Raw genomic sequence first — 16,840 nt, forward strand, 5'->3', positions numbered from 1 at the left:
GGTGACAGACACTCTGTCTCAAAAAAAATAAAAAGTGGTTTGTGTAATATCATCATATTTAGTGCCTTTCTCAGTGAATGATACAACTTGGACATTCTTCCATGTCAGATAGCTCTACCTCATTCTTTCTGGTGACTTCATAGTGTGCCAGCGTGAGTCTATGCCACAATGTACTTAGCATAGCTCCTAGTACTGGGCATTGAGGTTGGTGACCATTTTTCACTGTTACAATTAATCAGCAATGAACACCCTTGGACGGTCTGTTCCTGAGCACATGTGTGAGTTGTTCTGCATGATGATCTATTTCTAGAAGCTGATTTTCCAGCCTCACTTTCACTGATGTGCCTGGAAAGTCAGTAGCATGACAGACTGGGGTCTTGGTCACTGACCAGGGACGGTTGAATATTTTAAAACACTGTCGTTATTTACCCATTCAGCCGGAAAGAATAAAAATACAATGCCACGGGAATTCTCAGAACAGCACCCTCTCCTCTTTGAATTCAGGCTTTCAGAACTAGACAGGCTAATGCTCCCAACAACTCATGTTCAGGCCACACTGGGTACTTTGTCACATACTAGTTCACCTGATCCCCGAGTTGGTCCTGGAAAATAGGTATTATTAGCATAGAAATGCTAATAATTTTTTTGACACATGAGGAAACTGAGGCTCAGAGAGGATAAGACATCTGCCCAAGGTCACACAACTCACAAATGGCAGAGGATTCAGAAACCAAAGACAAAGGTGATGGAATCCTGCCCTCTTTCTAAATCCATGGTGTAGGCTAGATCGTGGTGCCTCTTCAGAAGTTTACAGTGGACAGTAGCCAAAAAAGCAGGTGAAGTGAACATCTGCCTAGGTGACTGAGTTGGTGGGATGTATTAGTTTCCTCCCGCGGCTGTGACAAATTGTCCCAAACTTCATGGCTTAGAACAACACAATGAACTATCTTCTTACAGTTCTGGAGGTCAGCTGTCCAAAACGGATCTGCAAATGCCTTCCCACCTCCAAATCATAAGGCAGATCCAAACTTGCCTTTTTGTGGGTGCCAAGAGCTCCTTCTGGATGCTCTGTCTGAGACTCCATTCCTTTTCCTTTCTAGCTCCTAGAGGCTGCCCACATTCCTTGGCTATTGACCCTTGTCCAGCAACTGTATCATTCTGATCTCTACTTCTATCATCACGTCTCCCTCTCTAACTCTGACCCTCCCGCTTCCCTCTTGTAGGAACCTTTTTGACAACATTGGATCCACCAGGAAAATCAAGGATAACCTCCCTGTCCCAACATCCTTAACTTGACTCCCTCTGCAAAGTCCCTTTTGCCATGTAAAGTAACCAGTTCTGGGGATCAGGTTGTGAACATCTTTGGGCAGCCATTATTCTGCCTATCACAGAAGGGGGTTCCTAGCTTAGTGATTTAGAGCAAAGGCCCTGCAAAGACCCCAGATTCAAATACTTTGTCACTTGCTAGCAGATCTAGGTACCTAACTTCTCTGAGTCTTAACAGCCTCACCTGAAAAACTAGAATAATAGAATCTTCCTTCTAGGGCTGTTTCGAGAACCAAATAGCACAATGTATGCAGTGCACGTGAAACACAGGGTTCAATAAATGGTAGGGAAGATTCAGAGAAACTAACCACGTAGAGGGAGAGGGCCCTGGAGGAGAGGAGGATAAGGAGAGACATGTTTCCTTTGGTAGCTTCTTCAGTTTTGCCTGGGCCTCAGCTTTGCCTGAGAATTTCGTCAGTCTCTCCCCAGATCAGCCAGGGTGAGCCTGCTTAAATGGAACACTCTGAAGATGATATCCTGCGATAAACAAGACCTGCCCAGTTGGGTCTGCAACAGAGTGGGGCGGGTCTGGGATGACCCTGGCATGGAAAAGTACAGCAGCTCTTTGCCTTCAGATTAGGAGCTGGAACAGCTGTTCTGAATGATCACCCCCCGCCCCCACCCCCGGCCTCTCCAAAGTCCATCTTGCAGAGTCAAATGAAAACCAGAGTCCTGGTCTTATCTGAGAGCTACGTGACTGTTTCCTGTCACTCCTTTGGAGCCTGGGAAGGTCCCCACATGCATTGTCTAAACTGGGATGAATACACACAGCTCTTAAATGGGAGCATATTATTATAGGTACCTGCCTACACAAAGGGTTCTCCCCATTGACTAAAATCATGGGTTATTATTTGGGGCTTTCATTCATCCAACAAATATTTATTCAGCATTTGCAGGTGGCCAGGCAAGGTGAACCTTCCCTCAGGGTGGAGAGTATGGGCAGACAGGAGGAATTATGCTATGGGAGGGAGAGCAGAAGCTCTGGAGTGGATCAACTTGGGTCTAGATCCTGATACTTCCCAGCTGTGTTTTCATTAGGCAAAACGACCTCACCTCCTTAAGCCTCAGCTTTCTCTTCTATAAAGTGGGCATAACCAATAATAACCACCTCCCAGGTTATGAGGATTAAATGAGATGGTTCAGGGGATGTGGGTAGTAACCCCGCGCCTGGTTCATAGCAAGGATGTGAGGAATAGCAGTTGCTGTTATAGACATAGAGACTGTTTCCCCAAATGCCTTCCCACCCCAAATCATAAGGCAGACCCAAACTTGCCTTTTTGTGGACGCCAAGGTTCTGTCGAGCTGTTACGGTGCAAGAAGCCAGAATGGCGGGGTGGGAGGAGAAATGCCCGCATGTTACAACTCTGCAGGTATACACACGTGGACACCATATGTACCCATGAATTCTGCCTTTGGAAGTGAACTTGATTGCAGCCTATTTTCGTCTGGAGGCGGTGGATTCCCGCTAGGAGGCGCCTTCAGTCCTCGGCTCGATCCTGTGACGCCTGCCAGCTGCCTATCGGCTTCTCAGTGTTTGAACTTCAAAGGGCTGGACGCTCACCCAAGAAGGGGACCCCGGCCTGACCTCTCTCGGAATTCAAAAAAATCTAAGGTTGAGAGAGGGAATGGGAGGTGGCTCTTCCCTCTGTGTTTAGAATCCACGTTTTTTTGGCGGTCTGGCTGAAACCAGCCCACCCTAGTTCGGGCACTAGAGCAACGCGGTTCCGAGGGCAAATCTCCAAAGGGCGGAGGCAGAGCCGCGGGTAAGAGGCGTCCGCGCCGACTTCGGGTTTGCACTCCCCGGAGCCAGGACTCGGCGGCAGCTCGGGGCCTCTATGGATCCGAGCAGAGACTGGCTGCCCGCCTGCCACGCGCAGGCTGGGAGAACGCCAGCCGGTGCCTCGCCGGGAAAGTTCTCGGCAAAGCTGGGGATGAGCCCTCAGCAGGGCAGGCGTCCGGTGCAGCGCGCCCCGATCCATTGCCCGCGCGCAAGAACCCGGAATGAGCCCCACCTGGGCCGGGACTCAGGTGTGCGATCCCGAGGGCGCCCTGGGGACCAGGCAACGGGTGGGGACCCTGGCCGAGGGCGTGAGCTGACTCGGTTTTTAAAAACTCGCTTTCTCCTTCCCTACTTGTGCCCGTCACTCGCCTCGCTGGGAACCAGCCCAGGGCAGAAGGGGGAGAGGGAGGCGGCGGCCTCCCCGGGAAGGAGGAGAGGAGAGTGTCCCGCCAGGTAAAGGCGGGGCGGCTGGCGGAGCTGTGCCTCGGCGTCTGCGCCTGGTGTGGGAGGGAAGCGGGTCTCCCAGCTCCACTTAAACCCCTAAAACCTGGGACTTCTGGCTTGAGACATTCCTCGACCACCACCCGTCGCGCGCGCACACGCATGCACACCGATTCTCCGGGTCCTAGGGAGGAGGGGGGATCAGGGCTCTATTTTCTCCCGACCCCCTCTTATCCAACTCGGCTGGCAAGGGTTGGGGAGAACTTAGGTCCAGCCTCCGGCACACACAGCGCACTCCCGCGGCATACGCGGGGGAGTGGGTGCCCGCCCCGCTCAGCTGCGATACCTCGCCTCGGGCCCGGGGGTGGTGCCGAGGGCCGGGAGGGAGGGTCGGCCGGTGGGCGGTGCTTCTCCGGGCTGGAGGCCGCTCCCGGCCGGCACCGCCCTCCGCTTCCCGCGGTCCCTCCCTCCCGCACGCCGGCGCTCCTAGGCCGCGCTTCCTGCGTCCCCAACCCGGTCCCCGAGAGGGCAGTGCGCCCTCTCCACCGCCGCGTTCCCTCGGCTGAGAATCCCCCGAACCCCAGCCCAGAGATCGCGGCGCCCCCCGAGGAGGCCGCCCGGGTGGGGCGCGGGGGTCGCGAAGCCCCCAGCCCCGGGCCGCCCAGCCGAGACGGAGCCAGACCCGCCGCCTCCCGGGTAAGTCTGAGCCGCCGCGCCTTGCGCCCGCCGCTTCCCGCGGAGCGCTGTGGGTTCCCCTCAGGGCCGGGTAAGGGGGCCGAGGTCCGTCTGGGTCGCCTGTCCGTCCGTCTGTCCGCCGAGCGCTTCCTGCCTGGAGTCGACCACCAGGAGGACTCCGCACCCCGCACCCTCTGCGGCCGCGCCCCGCCAGTACGGGACACTCCCGCCTCCCGGGCACTGCGCCTGGCCAGCTGGCCTCGGCTGGGGAAGGCAGCTGGCCTTGGGGGCCCCCTGTTGGCGGGGACAGGTGCTCTCCGCCCGGCGGGCTTCGAACCCTTGGCTTCTTCAGAAGCGCTTTCAGCGCGTGGTTAGGAGGAGAACTTCCCAGCAGGTCCCAGGAAACCACCTTGGCCCTTTGCTCGCGCATCCCTTACTCTGTGGAAGTCGGGGCCTTTGAGGGATTTAGATTCGTGCGTATGTGTGTGTCGCTCTACAAGCAAACACGGGGGTAAAGAATCGGGCGTGAGCAAAGTGGATTGAAACTCGAGTCCTTTCCTGAGCGCATCGGTTTCTTCATCTGTGAAATTGACATGATAACGTCCCAGGGTGCGGCGGGGCGTTCATGCGCAGCACCCAGCAAGCACTCAGCGGTAAGTTAGGTTACCGGGCCTAGGGGAGAGCAGAGTACAAATCAGATCTCAAATCAGCGCACAAACGGGAGGCGCTTGGCCGGCGCGCCTGGTCTGCATTACAGGATAATGGTCTCTTTCCCAACCAGAGGTCGGGGCGACAGACCTGGCCCCTCCCCCACGGTTTCCCCAAGGAGCAGCCCGTGGGGTGCCCTGCGCAGCGCTCCGAGGTGCCTGTGACGGTGCATGGGACTGCAGGTCCTTCCCAACAGCAGGGGAGGTCTGGCTGCTGGGAACCCGGGCGCTGCCGGAGTGGGGTGGGCGGGGACGAGGTGGGCGGGGCCGGGACCCGAACAGGTGGAGGTAGGTCAGCTGGTGGAAGGATTGCCCCTCTAGGACAGGCCGGCTTCCGGCTTTCCTTCTGAATAGGTTACCTGGAGAACAGCTTGTCTAGGGAACTGTTGGCCCTGGGACCGTGAACAGCTTTCACACCCCAGAAACCTGTCACATGAGGATCCTGACCTATTGGGACAGAGCCCCTGCCCCTCCAAATATCTCACTCCACCAATTGAGAGGTACCTCCAGACTGGGAGAAAAGGCCAAAGAAAGAGAGACGAGGCTAGTGGTGAACCTGTTCCTCATGGCTTCGGAGCTGACAGCTCTCTGATGGGGTGTCTGGGGCCTGCCCCAGTGACCCAGAGCCGAGGAGCCTCAGGGAGCCCCCAGCCTAGTGAGGGAGTCAGGGATACTCATGACAAATGTTGCAGAATTGGCGATACAGTCAGGCCACACCACTTGCTGGCTGTGTGACCTGACCTCTCTGAGCCTCAGTTTCTTCATCTGTAAAATGGGATGATGATCTCCAAGGGCGAGGTGGGGTATTTATGCCTAGCACATGAAGTACTCTATAGTAAGTTACGTCACACGGCTTAGATGAGAACAGAAGAAAGGAAATAACTCAGGAGGTCCTGTTAAGAAAAGAGTATTGGAATATTCATCAGGGAACTGGAGTCCCCCCAGGGAACAGGGGAGGAAGGGTGTCTGGGCAGATGGAACAGCACAGGCAAAGGCACGGAGACGGGAGTGTGCCTGGGGTGTGCTGGGCTGGGGAAGGTGCTCAGGCAGTGGAGGGTGTGGAAAAGTAAAGGGAATGGAGGGTCTGGAGTGAGCTGGACTGGACAGGTAGGGGCTTTCTTGGAATCATTCAACATATGTTGGCTGAGCACCTTCTGTGGGCCAGGCACTGTTCTAGGTGCTCAACGAAGATGAACAACATGGAGAAAGACGTCCCTTTCATTCAAGTTCTCTAAGCAGGGAAGTCGTCTGATCCCATCCATATGTTAAGAAGATAATCCTGGCTGCCTGGAAGTTGGCGAGGATCCTAGAGAAGACTCCTAGGAGAGAGAGGCTGGCCTGTGGGTTGGTGGGGGCAGTGGGAATGAATGGGGGAGCTGGATGGGAGGCCCATACAGGAAGCAGAGAGTAATGTGTGGCCTTCACTCATGACTGTTGGTCAAGGGTAAGATTCTGGGGTTCTACATGAGGCCCAAACTGCCAGCCTGGTCTTCTGCCAGAGAGAAGTAGTGAGTGAGTGTCTGGAATATTGGCAGGACCCAAGCCCCTCCAGCTGCGACTCTCTGGCTCTCTGGCTCCAGATGTCACGAGCCTGGGAATTTCTCTGCCTGAGGGATGGGAAAGCTGGAGGCAGAGGCCAGCTGGAGCTTCTGGGGCTCCCGTTTTAATAGGTCGTGTTTCTGGTCAATGTTCCTCCCTCCCTCTGCAGGCCTGGCTGTAAACCCCTCAGACTTCTTGGGCTGGAAGAGGCCGGAGTGTGAGGAGCTTTAGTGTGGATTCTCTTCCCCCAGCCCCAAATTAAGATGGGAGTCATGCAAAAGAGAAGCATTGTCTCCCTTGGTGCCGGGAAAGTTTCAGAAGCTCAGGTGCCTTCTGACTTGGGATGTGGTATGGGGGCTGACTTTTGCTTTTACTTTTGTTTCTGCTCTGAAGCTTGGAGGAATCCTCCTCTTGCAGTGAAAGCTATGAGAATATCCTTCTCCATGAAGTCTCCCTTTGCTTGGAGGGAAAAGGAAGGTCCTAGAATGTCTCAGGTGGAGGGGGACCTTCAGGTCATCAGAGACATCATTCTCATTTGACAAACAAAACTCAGAGAGGGGATGGGACTTACCCAAGGACACACAGCAGTTCAGCAGCAGAACTGGGACTGCAACCCAGCCCTCCTGACTCCCTTCTAGGGTCCTTTGCGTTAACCCAGGAGGCCTGGCCACATTCGGGACCAAGACTGTTTTGGGCCCCAGGTTTCTCAACCTCTGTCTTTCAAGCAGCTTCACAGAGTTGAGCTCCTCCCCAGCCTGGACAGGTGGCACAGCCTCCCCTGCCAATGTTTTATTCTCCCCTCCCCTGGATTGAGCCCTCGCTGCCATGGCCACCCCTCCTGGGAGCTCTTGCTCCTGAGAAAGAAACAGGCCATTTGTTTGGAAGAAACAAGCCACCTCTTTGGTTTCCCAGTACCAGGCCGCACAGCCCTGTGCCTCCCAGACAGCCCCAAGATGCTGACCAGAGATAGCCCTCTGAGGGTCTCTGCTGAGCTCCCCTGACCCTCGACTCCTCCCCTCAGCTCCTGTCTCAAGACTGACGGTTGGTCCTCACCTTCTTCTATCTGTGGTGTTTACTTGGGCGGAGCAACCTAAAGTCTCCACATTCTCTCTTGCCCTGGATTTATCAGACTTAGCAGCCCTTAAACCTGAATGCTGGTAGCTTTAGATCTTAGAATATCAGGGCCAGAGGGATCTTAGCCATCAGAAAATCCACTCTGCTTATTTGACAACTGGGGAGAGGAGATTTGCCTGAGATCACAGCCAGGACCAGAACCCGAGGTTCCAGAGTTTGTTTCGAATGATTTTGAGGATGATTCTTGAAAAACAAAACAGAGCACCCTCACCCTCCAAGATTCCCTTTCTCTCTGCACTTCACACTACCAGGTGTTTTTGTGGCATCCGTGGTGACATGGTCAGGAGGAGTAAGGGCCGAGAGTCCTGAAAGATGAGGCATGCACACTGAAGAGTGTGTCTGTGCATTTCCAGGTCCTGTCTGTTCAAACTGGCATTAACACCACGGCATGAGCTAGTGAGTGCATTTATCTGGCACTCCCTTAGCCAGATTTGATAATGTGTCTTTGGATGGCAGGCTTTTAAAGTTGTTTTCGTCCACAGATTACAAAAGAAGTACATGTTCCTTGTAAAAACGAGCAGATGACATCGTGAAGGCTGGTGACCACTGTCAATATTGTGGTGTTTTATTCAGGTTTTTGTTTGCTGAGCTGTTTCATGTCCTGGTTTGTTGTTGTTGCTTTTGAAAAAATAGAGACAAGGTCTCTGTGTGTTGCCCAGGTTAGTCTTGAACTCCTGGGCTCAAGTGATCCTCCCACCTCAGCCTCCCAAAGTGCTGGGATTACAGGCAAGAGCCACTATGCCCAGCCATATCCTGGTTTTTCAATTCGTCATTACAGTGCCTGTTATCTTCATGTGATAATGTGAGTGACTTCACGCAGGATCTAACCTGTGGGTCTCATGTGCTTCCACCCCTTGATGGCTAGCAGGTATTCCCTTGGCCAAAACCCTGTGACGCTGTGCAAAGTGCAAAGATATTTCCAGTTCACCACTGTGGGAGTCCAGAGGGCCATTTTTCTGCATCACTGTGGGGTTTGGGAAAGCAATTCTCTCTGAACTCTTAGAAATGGAAGCCATGGGCCATCTGGGCGTGATGGGTGTGACCCAAATTCACACAGAGGGAGGGAGAGAGCTTTGTTTCTTCTAACTTTTATGTGTTTATTTATTTTTGCTGTGTTTGTTTTAACCCATCCAAGTGCTGCCACCCCACCATCCCTGCCCCTTGCCCCAAATCTCCCTGGGATTAGGCATGGGGTTAGGCAAGCACAGGTCTCTAGAAAAATCAGTATTTGGCATGCTGTCTCCAAACCCTGGCTCTTGCAGAGCAGGTGTTTCAATAGCAAAGATGTGCAGAGAATTTGTTTCCTAGTCGGGTGGTTCATGTAGGACACCCCACCCTGGGGACAGGATGGGGTGGGGTCTCTGTCTCTGTCTACCAGGATCACAGCTTTGTTAATGCCATAAATCATCAGTACTGGAAGTACTCGTATCTTGGAGATTTTCTAAGCTCATGTTTACAGACTGTGGACAGCCACTTATTAGTGGATTTTAGCATCGTTGAGTGGTTTTCCACTGGCTTTCAACAAGTGAAGTAGAAGACAGTGGACTAGAAAATAGAATGCATTTCCTGTCGCGAGAAATATTCCTTAGTAAAACTTTCAGTTATCTGTTTGTGGATGTGCACTGAGTCACTAGGTAAAAACGTATCTCCTACTGCATGGTAAGAACCTTGGGCAATGTAGCTCCGGTTCACTGGTTTTTATACTGTGATCCTGGGAAACCTTGGATGGGTCCTAGAAGCAACTCAGGGGTTTGCAGGGACACAGCTGAGTGGTGGAGGCAGGGCCGACAGGAAGGAAGCTCGGCTTATGCTAAGGATACAAAACATCCACTTTTAAAACTCTGTGACTTTAAAAAATAAAACAGAAAGTTGGAAGCCATTGTTCGTCTAGCCTCCTCAATTCTTAGAAGAAGAAACTGAGGCCACAAAACAGAGAGGCTGGGGCCTTTGCTGCGGGGGAGGTGGCACTCAGGCCTCACATTGAGGAGAATCTGCAAATGTGAACCCTTGACCCCTCCACAAATGAGAGACTCAAAACACACGTTCACGGTGCAGCCTGTGACCCCTATAGGCCACACTGTTGTGTGCACTAGGAATTCATGTTTATCCTAAAGCCTGTCACTCTCGTGCCAACAACCCAATTTATATCGCTGAGATGCACAAAGCATTAATTTTTTCAATACCACATTTCAAACAAAGAAGAGTTAATAACCCTGTTCTGGCATTTCTTTTTTTGTTTTGTTTTTTGAGACAGAGTCTCGCTCTGTTGCCAGGCTGGAGTGCAGTGGTGCAATCTTGGCTCACAGCAACCTCCACTTCCCAGGTTCAAGTGATTCTCCTACCTCAGCCTCCCAAGTAGCTGGGACTACAGGCATGCGCCACCACACCCAGCTCATTTTTGTATTTTTAGTAGAGATGGGATTTCACCATGTTGGCCAGGATGGTCTCGATCTCTTGACCTCATGATCCGCCTGCCTCGGCCTAGGCATGAACCACCACACCTAGCCTTCTTTTTTTAATGTCGCCAGAGCTTTACCAAGGGAAGCTTCCCAGGCCCATCCCCTGGCCTGAGAGGCCTTTGAGATGATAAGCCCAGGGTCACCAAATCCTGGCGGAACCTGGCAGAACGAGAACTCACCACAGGGTGCAAGTTCTTTTTTTTAAGATCGTGGACTCACATGATGTGCAGTTCTAGATGTCTCCAGGAGGTTTTGCTATTTCCTCTACTCAACAGGTAAAATTAGGTGGCTCTAAATCTTGGAGAATTTTATGTCTTTTCCGTGTTTTTCTCCTCACATCTGGTCTAGGGAGGGGTGGAGAGAAGCGGGTGGGATTTACCTGCCTTACCTTCTTACCTTTTCCTATGCTGGTTAGGGTGTGGGGCATGGTTTGTTGATACTTGGTGAGGGAAAATGACTTTGTTTTATTTATTTATTTATTTTGAGACAGAGTCTCACTCTGTTGCCCAGGCTGGAGTGCAGTGGTGCAATCTTGGCTCACTGCAACCTCTGCCTCCTAGATTCAAGCGATTCTCTTGCCTCAGCCTCCAGAGTAGCTGGGATTATAGGCGCATGCCACCACGCCCAGCCAATTTTTGTATTTTTGGTAGAGATACGGTTTCACCATGTTGGCCAAGCTGGTCTTGAACTCCTGACCTCAAGTGATCCACCTGCCTCAGCCTCTCAAAGTGCTAGGATTACAGGCGTGAGCCACCACACCCAGCCAGAACATGATTTTAAAAAACAAAACAAACACTCAAACTTTCTTAAGTTACTATAAGAGACCTCACATACAGCTTCATTAAAACTGCCTGCAATTTGGAGAGAAGCAGTTAGGTACTGGAACTGCCTGTGGGTGATTATTGTTTTCAAACAGTGACAGATGCAAATTCTCTTCTTTTGGGGGAAATTGCCTGTAGCTAAACACAGGCGCCATCACTTTAAACAAATCTCCTGATACATATGGTGTGCCAGGCACTGAGCCCAGGAACAAGGGAGAGTCAGCCCCTGCCTTCCGCCCCGATGGAGCTGATCCCCCACGGGAGGCAGCAGGGATTGTACCTTAACAACATGTGAATAAAGATGAGGAAGCACAGCCCGTGAAGGAGGAGGCTTAACCCAAACTTGGAGAGTCAGGAAGGATTTTCAGAAAGAGTGCAGTCTGAGCTGAAATGGGGAGCAGGGAGGGCAGGTGCAGCCGCCGCCGCCATAGGTCTTCCTGGTGGAGGCAACTGCCTGTGCAAAGGCCTCAAGGTGTAAAAGAGCTTTGTTAACACAGGCCGATACTGAGTGTAGAAACGCTGAACTCAGGGCAGATGCTGAAGGCAGAGGTGGAAAAAGTATTTTATATAGTTTCTTCTTAGAAGTCATTTTGGGGGCTGGGCATGGTGGCTCACACCTGTAATCCCAGCACTTTGGGAGGCCAAGGCGGGTGGATTGCTTGAGGTCAGGAGTTCATGACTAGCCTGGCCAACATGGTGAAACCCCATATCTACTAAAAATAGAAAAATTACCCGGGTGTGGTGGCAGGTGCCTGTAATCCCAGCTACTCAGGAGGCTGACCACAAGAATCGCTTGAACCTGGAAAGCAGAGGTTTCAGTGAACCAAGATCGTGCCACTGCACTCCAGCCTGGGCAACAGAGTGAGACTCATCTCAAAAAAAACAAAAGTCATTTTTCTCAAAAAATTAAAATCGAATAACTGTAGGATCCAGCAGTTTCACTTCTGGGTGCATACTTGTCTTAGGCCATTTGTGTTACTGTAAAGAAATACCTGAGATTGGGTAATTTATAAAGAAAAGAGATTTATTGGCCAGGCGCAGTGGCTTACGCCTGTAATCCCAGCACTTTGGGAAACCGAGGCAGGCAGATCACGAGATCGAGACCATCCTGGCCAACATGGTGAAACCCCGTCTTTACTAAAAATACAAAAATCAGCCAGGCGTGGTGGCAGGCACCTGTAGTCCCAGCTACTCAGGAGGCTGGGGCAGGAGAATCGCTTGAACCCGGGAGGCGGAGGTTGCAGTGAGCCGAGATGGAGCCACTGCACTCCAGCCTAGCGACAGAGCAAGACTCAATCTCAAAAAAAGAAAGAGGTTTATTTAGCCCATGGATATACAAGGCTGTACAAGAAGCATGGCATCAGCATCTGCTTCTAGTGAGGGCTTCGGGCAGAAGGAGAGCAGGCGTCATGTGGTGAGAGAGAAGAGAAGAGAAGAAGTGGGGAGCAGACTCTTTTAACAACCAGATCTTTGGGCACCAAGCCATTCAAGAGGGATCCACTACCAACAACCAAACACCCACTAGGCCCCACCTCCAACATTGGGGATCAAATTTGTCTTCTTTTTTTGAGACAGAGCCTTACTCTGTTGCCCAGACTGGAGTGCAGTCGCACAATCTTGGCTCACTGCAACCTCTGCCTCCTGGGTTCAAGCGATTCTCATGCCTCAGCCTCCCGAGTAGCTGGGATTACAGGCATGTGCCACCATGTCCAGCTAATTTTTGTATTTTTAGTAGAGATGGGGTTTCACCATGTTGGCCAGGATGGTCTTGAACTCCTGACCTCGAGTGATCCACTTGCCTGGGCCTCCCAAAATGTTGGGATTACAGGCGTGGCCACTGCATCCAGCCTGGGGATCAAATTTCAACATGAGATTTGGAGAGGACCAATATTCAAACTGTATCAATACTCAAAAGAATTGAAAACAGGTTTTTGAAGAGATATTTGTACACCCATGTTTATATAAGCATTACTCATAATAGCTAAAATATGAAAACAACCCAAATATCCATCAAAGGATGAATGAATCAACAAAATGTGAAGGGGTGGGTTGCCCCTCCACACCTGTGGGTGTTTCTCATTAGGTGGAATGAGAGACTTGGAAAAGAAAAAGACACAGAGACAAAGTATAGAGAAAGAAATAAGGGGGCCCAGGGGACCAGCGTTCAGCATATGGAGGATCCCGCCGGCCTCTGAGTTCCCTTAGTATTTATTGATCATTCTTAGGTGTTTCTCGGAGAGGGGGATGTGGCAGGGTCATAGGATAATAGTGGAGAGAAGGTCAGCAGATAAACACTTGAACAAAGATCTCTGCATCATGAACAAGGTAAAGAATTAAGTGCTGTGTTTTAGATACGCATATACATAAACATCTCAATGCCTTACAGAGCAGTATGGCTGCCCGCATGTCCCACCTCCTGCCCTAAGGCAGTTTTCTCCTATCTCAGTAGATGGAACACACAATCGAGTTTTATACCGAGACATTCCATTGCCTAGGGATGGGCAGGAGACAGATGCCTTCCTCTTGTCTCAACTGCAAAGAGGCATTCCTTCCTCTTGTACTAATCCTCCTCAACACAGACCCTTTACGGGTGTTGGGCTGGGGGACGGTCAGGTCTTTGCCTTCCCACGAGGCCATATTTCAGACTATCACATGGGGAGAAACCTTGGACAATACCTGGCTTTCCTAGGCAGAGGTCCCTGCGGCCTTCTGCAGTTTTTGTGTCCCTGGGTACTTGAGATTAGGGAGTGGTGATGCCTTCAAGCATCTGTTTAACAAAGCACACCTTGCACAGCCCCTTAATCCATATAACCCTGAGTTGAGACAGCACGTTTCAGAGAGCATGGGGTTGGGGGTAAGGTTATAGATTAACAGCATCTCAAGGCAGAAGAATTTCTCTTAGTACAGAACAAAATGGAGTCTCCTATGTCTACTTCTTTCTACACAGACACAGTTACAATCTGATCTCTCTTTTCCCCACAATGTGGTCTATCCATACAATGGAATATTATTCAGCCTCCATGTGGAAGGAAATTCTGACACCATGCTGCAACATGGACGAACCTTGAGGACATCATGCTAAGTGAAATAAGCCAGTCACAAAAAGACAGATACTATATGATTCTACTTGTATGAGGAATCTAGACATCATAGAGGTGGAAAGTAGAATGTCGGTTGCCAGGGGCTGGGGGAAGGGGAATGGAGAGTTAGGATTTAATGGGTAAGGAGTTTCAGTTTTGTAAAATGAAAGCGTTCTGTGAATGCATGATGGTGATGGTTGCACAGCAGTATGAATGTACTTAATGCCACTGAACTGTTCATGGAAAAATGGTTAAGATAGTCAACTTTATGTTATGTGCATTTTATCACACTAAAAAGTTGGTGGGGCGGGGAGTATTTTGGAAACAAGACTCAGTCATTCGGCCATATCATTGCGTTCTCTCTACAGACCAGGTGTTCTTCCAGGCTTTGGGGGAAAACAGTGCCTAAGACAGGCTCAGTTCCTGCCCTCTTGGAGCTTACACCTTATTAGGCAGCAGGGAGGAGTCAGTCAAGCAGGAAACCAACAAGTAAAATAACAAATCATAACATGTCAAATGCACTGATCTGAAATCTTTGCCACTTCCCTATGCTTGCAGGATCAAGCTGAGGCTAAGCTCTTTAACTTTCAACACTATAAAGCCCAGACTTCTTAGAGTCAGCTTCGGTTAATCTTTCCAGACCTATTACTGCTGCCTTACCCCCACTCCAACTGCATCAGTCACAAGGAACTACTTTCCACCCCCACCTACCTCGTACCCCTGTTCAAAGCCAGGAACTTTGGTGGCTTTTTTCCTTCCTGTTCTTTCTGCTTTTCTTTCTAGAATGCCCAGAGGCTTTAGAAAACACCATAATTTCAATTCCAGAAGTTTATCCTAAGAAAACAATTGATGAGTGTAAGGAGTTAGTTTCGAGACTGTTATTTTTTGCAATAATAGCAACAAAATTAGAAACCCATTTTGTTTTTAATCTGTCCAGAGATGGTCCTAGCCAAGACTCTTTAAATAAATTTTTGTTTAATTTTAGATTTATAGAAAAGTTGCAAAGGTAATATGAGGCATTTTTGTCTTCCCTTCACCCAACTTCCCCTAATGTTGCTTTTTTTTTTTTTTTTGGAAGGGGACAGAGTCTCACTCTGTTACCCAGGCTGGAGTACAGTGGCATGATCCCGGCTCACTGCAACCTCCACCTCCTGGGGTCAAGCTATTCTCCTGCCTCAGCCTCCCGAGTAGCTGGGATTACAGGCATGCGCCACCATGCCTGGCTAATTTTTGTATTTTTAGTAGAGACAGGGTTTCACCATGTTGGCCAGGCTGGTCTTGAACTCCTTACCTCAGGTGATCCACCCACCTTGGCCTCCCAAAGTGCTGGGATTACAGGCATGAGCCACCACGCCCGGTCTAATGTTGGCATCTTACATAACCGTACTATACTTATCAAAGCTAAGAAATCGACATCACAACTAACTAAACTACAGACTTTATTTTGATTTCGCCGGATTTCCCACTGCATTTTTATTCTCCAGGATCCAATTCAAGATGCCACATTGCATTTGGTCATCTTGTCTCCTTAGTATCTTCTGAACTGTGACACTGTCTCAGTCTTTTCTTAAATTTCATGACCTTGAGAGCTTTGAAGAGTACTGGTTAGTGTTTTGTAGAACTTCCCTGAATTTGGGTTTGCCTGATGTCTTCTCGTGACTGGACTGGGCCTTTGGGTTTTGGGAAAGAATCCTACAAAAGTGAAGTGTGCTTCTCACTGAATCATGTTAGGATGGAAATAATATCAGTGTAACTTCTTATTGATGACATCAGCCTTGGTCACTTGGTTAAGGTGGTGTCTGCCACGTTTCTCCACTGTAAAGTTACTACAGCCCCTTTTTGGAAGGGTGTTCTTTAACATGAGAGTGAAAGGCAACATTATAAAAGATTATTGAAAGTGATTTTTAGATTAGGCTTCTAAAATTTAAAAACTTTGATATATCAAATGATAAACTAGGGACAATATTTGCAACACAGAACAGACAAGGGGTTGTGTTCTGAATACATGCAGGAGCTTTGCTTTTTTTTGTTTTGCTTTTTTTTTTTGAGATGGAGTCTCGCTCTGTCGCCCAGCCAGAGTACAGTGGCACAATCTCGGCTCACAGCAACCTCTGCCTCCCGGGTTCGAGCGATTCTTCTGCCTCAGCCTCCCGAGTAGCTGGGACTACAGGTGCACGCCACCACACCCAGCTAATTTTTGTATTTGTAGTAGAGACGAGGTTTCACCATGTTAGCTAGGATGGTCTTGACCTTGTGATCTGTCTGCCTCAGCCTCCCAAAGTGCTGGGATTACAGGCATGAGCCACCACGCCCAGCCTGCTTTTCTAGTTAGTAAGGAAAAGCTGAATGCCCTAGTTGAGAAATGGGCAAAGAAGAAATGCTGAGGCCGGGCACAGTGGCTGACACCTGCAATCCCAACATTTTGGGAGGCTGAGGCGAGAGGATAGCTTGAGCCCAGGAGTTTGAGATCAGCCGGGGCAACATGGTGAGACCTCGTATCTATAAAAAATGAACAAAATTAGTTGGGCATAATGGCATGCACCTGTAGTCTCAGCTGCTTGGGAGGCTGAGGTGGGAGGATTACATAAGCCCAGGAGGTAGAGGCTACAGTGAGCCATGACTATGCCACTGCAGTCTAGCCTGGGTGACCGTGTCTCAAAAAAAAGAAGAAGAAATGCTGGTGGCCAATTAGTACATGGGAAAAAAAGAATCAGTATTCAGCCTCATTGTATTAAAGGAAATGCCAATTAAAACAATGCCATCTTTCACACAGGAAATCTAAAATGTTTTAAAAGTTTTAAAATTTTAATTTACATAATGCTAACTGGGAGGTAGTGCTTTCAGGAGCTCAGCGTAGAAGCGTAAACTGGAGAACAGT

At 50.1% G+C, this 16,840-nt stretch overlaps 1 protein-coding gene across 4 annotated transcripts in view; it reads left to right on the forward strand.

Annotated features, from left to right (window-relative positions):
- The first annotated feature begins 2,869 nt into the window (after positions 1 to 2,869).
- TMEM51 (transmembrane protein 51) overlaps positions 2,870 to 16,840 on the forward strand; it is a 69,757-nt gene continuing 55,786 nt past the window's right edge. For 2 of the 4 annotated variants that reach the window (XM_032759001.2, XM_032759006.2), the window contains exon 1: positions 4,105 to 4,243. The gene's annotated coding sequence lies outside the window, so the exon portion shown is untranslated. Of the gene's footprint in view, positions 3,090 to 4,104; positions 4,244 to 4,672; positions 4,876 to 16,840 lie in introns of those variants that run through there. The other 2 variants (XM_032759002.2, XM_032759003.2) reach the window with 2 other exon arrangements.

The sequence above is a fragment of the Hylobates moloch genome, unplaced genomic scaffold (genome assembly GCF_009828535.3).
Source record: "Hylobates moloch isolate HMO894 unplaced genomic scaffold, HMol_V3 SCAFFOLD_9, whole genome shotgun sequence".
NCBI lineage: Eukaryota > Metazoa > Chordata > Mammalia > Primates > Hylobatidae > Hylobates > Hylobates moloch.